Here is a 6,000-nt window from a genome sequence, read left to right on the forward strand (position 1 = left end):
TTCGCCATCTTGGCCTTCTTTGTATCGTTCTTGCTCACGTCTCTGGTTTCGAAATGTTGAAGCAAGTAGAATTGCATTGTTTTTTTTTTTAATGGTTTCGAGGACGTACTAGCTGTCATTAGAAAGCTTATTAATTGATATTAAAGTACGATTAAGGATATTGCTGTTTTAACCGATTGTAGTCGTTTCTTTACCAATATTTTAACTATCTTGGAATTAATTTCCGTTTATTTTCGAGAGAATTTATTGTGTCTTCTCGTTAGACATACATTAGAAATCAAGAAACTAGAAAAATACAGAACTTTTTGTGTGACAGAATAGTTCCATTAGGATTGACACTTACGGACTACCATGTTGGTTATTATGTGTTACATACTTGAGATATTCATGGGCAACAATTTATTTCCTTGTGTTATGACTAGCCTGCGGAAGTTTATCCAAATACAAATTTTTACGAAATAATTTACAGAAGCTGAAGTTTAATAAATTCATATTTATCTTATTAAGGATTCTAGTAGGATCCAAACAATCTGAACACATATGTAAATAATTATTGTAAAATGTGTAACTTTAGTTTGTTCAACCCACGTAGATAGTATAAAATACATACATGTGCCCGATGGGGAGTGTTATGGGCGAAAGTCAGGGGACTTGGCCCCCCTCAGAGAAAAAATCCTAGTTACGCCAATGGCTACAATACTTCTATCACTTGCATCACTGTACCTATGTTAGCTTCATGTCTCAATCCGTGCTTACAGAGAGAAACTACTGTACATACAAAATAGGTCCACCGAAGAATAGCGAAAATCGGTCTACCTGTCGGGGTTGCGACACCTTTCGCAAGGGTAAAGCCCGGCAACTTGTCACCCTGTAGCGTGGTGAATCGGAGGCCCGTCCCTATTTTAGGAGGGAATTCACTTCGAATTTCGTCCCTTACAACTTTTTCCGTTCTTGCCTGCCACGGGACGTCAGTCTGCCTGCGCCCACCTTCCGCGAATTACCTCGTCAGAAATTCAACCCTCGTGCACAGCCATTTCGCAAATTCGATCTCCGTCCGCGCACGCTGGATGCGAAACGTCTCCCCGCGTGTACGCCCCGCCCCGACGTCCCGGAAGACGAGACGAAACGAAGAAGTCAATGGCATTACGTCAAATCGTTGACGCAATTTTCCGTGAATAAAAAAGTTCGTCGAGTTAGAAGTCATCGGGAACTCTATCAAAGACGTGGGAATCCGATTCAGACGATCTCGTTGAAACATTCTCGTTGACTATTGGGTTGGTCAGTGTTTCGAACGAATACAGTAAATTCTTTATGAGTGTCAGAAGGTTTCTCGACACTGACAAGGAGATGTCCTCAGGTGTAACGCTGATATTTTAATGAGGTTTATCACAGTGATGGAACTTGGAATTCTGAAGCCAATGATATTGTTTTAGTCGCATACGGCCATTAGTTTATGAAATATTTAGTGTTCAGCTTTCGAACACTCTTCGATGATTTACTGTAAACGTATGTTTCCTTCACTTTGCAAAATATTCTTCTTTTTACAGTTACATGTGTATGTATCACAAATATATAATGGTGTGCTATTTCTAGTACAATAAAAATATGGAATAATATTATACATTATAGTTTCTATTTGTTTACGGCCGTTAATGATGGGAGCAGTAGGTCCTGTGAGAAATTCCAATCGAATCTCGTTATCAATGCCGGTGACGTTAATATGCCACGCATTCTGAATTTTACCCGATAGAATTTAAATAGAATTGCCGCGAAAACGCAATTACCAAAATGTAATTGTGAAGCCTCTGGATCCCGGTGTAAATTGCGTTTGCAACGGCGTTTAAAGCTGTTACAAAATGTTCACTTTTACACCGCTCAATCATGGATAGAATACCGTGAATTTTTAACAGATGGAAATTCAATCCTTAATTAATACTCAAATATCGCAATGGAATAATCAATTTTTCGATTAAAGTTACTTCTGCAACGTTCGTTACAACATATCTTAAAACTTACAAAATATCTACCTTTCACTGTTTGAATTAATAGCTTAAAAGTTTGGTAAACAGTAGTTTGTTGGATAGACTCTTATTTTTTCAAGTTTTTGACATTATTCCCCAGAAATAGGTGACGAATTCTACGAATTTATTGTAATTGTGTTTACCTAAAGAATAATGCAGCAAAAGCTTCAACGATACACAACTGTATTTTTATTTTATCCCAAGCGCTAATAAGAACCCACAGTAAAGGACATTAATTCCTGCTAATTAACCAATTTATTCTCTAAAAACTCCGATACCATTTACGATTAAAAATTAATATTGTATTAGTTACGCTTCACATTCAAAAAATGGCCAACCATCGCGTCCCAATTTCGTTCAGCCAAACCATCCGAATCCCCGACACGCGTCATGTTAATCAGGTTACACGTATTAAGTTGCCCTCAATTATTTAAAATTCATTGGCTGATCGATCGGCCCTGTTTCTGGGTGCCAGCTGGTGTCGCCCGCCGCGTGATTAACATATTCGTGAACAATATTCGTAAACAAGTCACTCGATTCCAGTTCAATTAAATCAGTGGAGGGCGACTTCGTGGCACACACTTGACCCATTATCTTTCTTTTTAATCGACCATATAGGTGCACTTCGGGCTGCGACCATTTTTCGAGAGTAGATCCGCCAAAAGAAAGAAATAACGTGACGATTAGGCAAAGGGGACGAGGGGGGTTGGAAAGAAAGGAGCAGCAGCACCAGCATCGTGGTTTTCTTTCACAAAAAAAAAGAAGAAAAAGAAAGGAGAATTCGTAGGGAAGAAACACGGCGCTAATTGAGGCTGTTTCATCAGAGATTCCCTTTTTCGTGGGGCCGGGCGCGGCTTTTAAATAAATTATACTGCGTTAAAAGGCTCTTCGCACTTCCGCGGATAATCCGCGAGTCCGTTACGCCCTGGAAGTTACGTTCCAAGGGGTTGTATTTTCACTGGGGTGGGAAACTACGCGAGCTTTTCTGAATATAGGCACGCTGTAATATCGTACGCTGTGTTATAGTTAGACTGCTGATATTTATGCATTCATAGTAAATTTGAAGATCTAAAATACGCTTGTACCGAAAAATTTAGCAAAAAGTGAGAAGGTCCTTATACATATTATATTTAATTTAATAAACCTCTCAATGGAGGGGATTAAGTGCACTTCATTTCTGGTTACTGAAAAAGAAACTATAAAAATGGGAATTTGCATAAACGTCCGTAATCTGGTTATAGTGAATCATTTTCTGTTTCAATTAATCCTTTCGTTCCCAAATTATGTAATAACTACGAACAAATTTTTTTTGCAATATTTGTTATATTACATGATATATAAACATTTTATTTGTACCACAGTTATCTATAATAATTGACATTATAAAGTTATACGAAATAAAACCCCCTTTTCTTACCTTTGATCAGTGAAACCTCTTGAAGTAAGTCGAAAGAAATTAAGTTTTATATGTTGTTATTGTATTGCTAACAATGCTTAACACTTGAATTTCAGCAAATGAAAGAAACAAAAGGCAAGTGTCTTACTTTATCGATAAACTTTTAAAAGAATATGAAAACTTGTGTCAGGCCATCTATAAAAAACCAAAAGCAAACTATTATATGTTTCCAGATATGAAAAAGGTTAGCCCTCATGTATTGTTGTATTACTATTCCTCGAATTAAAATCGGTCTCACGATGACCTAAAATCGAATCAAGGAAATATACTTACATAACTGGTAAACACTATTACTACATAACTAGTAAAACTATTCTTACATTTCTAGTAAACTATTAAATTTCATTCTTTCTTGTTCTTAAAAAAATATTTCCGAAGTAGGTCCCACATGTTATAAAACATCCATCATAATTTACTTCAGTCTACCATAATATTTATGTAACTTTTCCGTATATAATGAAACTTCAATTATTCCATTGTCTGAATACTTTTGTTATGCACTGCATAAACAAGAATGTATATCACCAAGATAGAACAGGTCCGTTGTTCCCTTAAAATTAACGTTAATTACAGGACTGAATTACTCGAGATTTGAGCATCACCTCGTTTTTTGGTTTCCAAAGATTCATTGTACTTTGCGTTAACAATACAGTCGTCCAAGTCCAATATTCTCGCGGCCCTCTTAGCTCATTAAGACTTCCGGCGAACTTCGGTTAAGTGGATGTTTCTCAGAACGTCAGGAGCATTTTTAAATAATTCGATGCAAAGAAGAGCCAAGGCGAGCGGATTACGCTTTTAATCGACATAAAATGCTGATGTCCTTTCAGCTCTTCGTAAACCGTTTCCTAAACTACATCCAAAAGATTTAACGAAGTGTTCTTTTTACATAAAAATCTCTGGTCTAACTACATTAGCTTAAAATTTCTTCGTTTAGTGACGTATCTACGAGTTCTTACGCATTTATAATTATTAAGCAATATTACAACAATCGATGGCTCCTTGTGTACAGTTAAATGTTTTTTTTTTTCAAATAATATGTTCCTTTCAGATGATTAGCAACTACTAAAAATTCGTGGATTATCTGTTATTTATTCTTTTGTATCTAATAATTTTTGGTATGTAATGTTAGAATTTTTTAAGCACTCAACGACTTTCATGCAAATTGTTATGAACAGTGCTACGTATTGTCAAATTATTATCATTTCTGTATATGTATACACAAACCGTGACGCGTGGAAGCCAATAGAACACGCAACTTTCTGCTCGGTGTATAATCAAGAGGAACGCGAAGAACGAGCGACTACGATGTTGTCGCTCGTAGAATTGTAAATTAGTTTTACGATTCACGAGCATCGTGCGGTTAAAGCAACAGAACCAGCTGGGTTACTGTTAACCGTTATGTTCGTACATACAATAAATATAAAGCAGATTTTTCAGGAAAGTCGATCCACGATATATCCAGGAATAAATCAAAATTCCGACACACACGGTTTTTATTAATTTTTTAAATAACACTCGAATCCAACGATAATGCATTAAAATGCGCAATCCTCTTTGGGTCAACGTGTATCTGCGAAGGAACTTTTTCGGTCATGAATATTAACAAATCGGAAAATAGGAACCGCTTGACTGATGAAAATTTATTATCAATTTTGCGTTTGGCTACTACAAAAATCGAACTAAATATTAAAACAATTCTTAAATCAATGCAATGTCACGCATCAAATTAAATTATTTATTTACTTTTTATTATCTTTCTTTGTAACAATATATGATAAATATAAACGAAATAAATAACTTGTTTAACTGTCTACCGAAGAACCGTGACGTGTAATAGTTTCGCCTCGAGCGCTTGGGTGCAATTTTTGCTGAAATTCCTCGAAATTCAGCGACATTTGTATCGTTCGGGAGTCAAGAGCGTAGAATCATGTCGAGCCGTGATAGGGAGGATTGGGAAAAAATGCGGATGAGAGTTAGGATTACTGTATTGGCCGGCGGTATAAGACGAAGCTTTCGAATGGAAGCTGACTATCAAGTAGCGAGGATGGATGCCAGGCCAGACGGTATTAACCACTCCGCCTATTGGTATTGGCACGTGCACTCGGAAGAAATATATCGGGGGCTCGAGAATTCGCGAATAAATCTAAATAACCTTCCCACAGTGATGCTTGCAGTCTTTCGAATCTTTTCTTTTCGTATTTATCGCGAAAAAAAGTGAGAAATCAAGCGACTCTTTGTACGACGGTGTATACGTTGACCTTTACTACTTACGTATTGGTCAGAGTTTTTTATCTTCTGTGCTTTGACCGAGAATGTTCAAATGAGATTGGCTTGAAGTGCAAAATTTGAAATTGTTTCTTGTCTCACTTAAGACATTCTTAACACATACAGGCTGATTTTAATAGCTTTGGTAGATCCTACGATCAACAGCCAAGGAACTATTATTAAACAGTTCAATCACAGTAGGAATTTACATTCATGGAAAACAGCAGAACTCTAATAGAATAACGTAACAATTTGTTC

The sequence above is a fragment of the Dufourea novaeangliae genome, unplaced genomic scaffold (genome assembly GCF_001272555.1).
Source record: "Dufourea novaeangliae isolate 0120121106 unplaced genomic scaffold, ASM127255v1 scaffold221, whole genome shotgun sequence".
Taxonomy (NCBI): Eukaryota; Metazoa; Arthropoda; class Insecta; order Hymenoptera; family Halictidae; genus Dufourea; species Dufourea novaeangliae.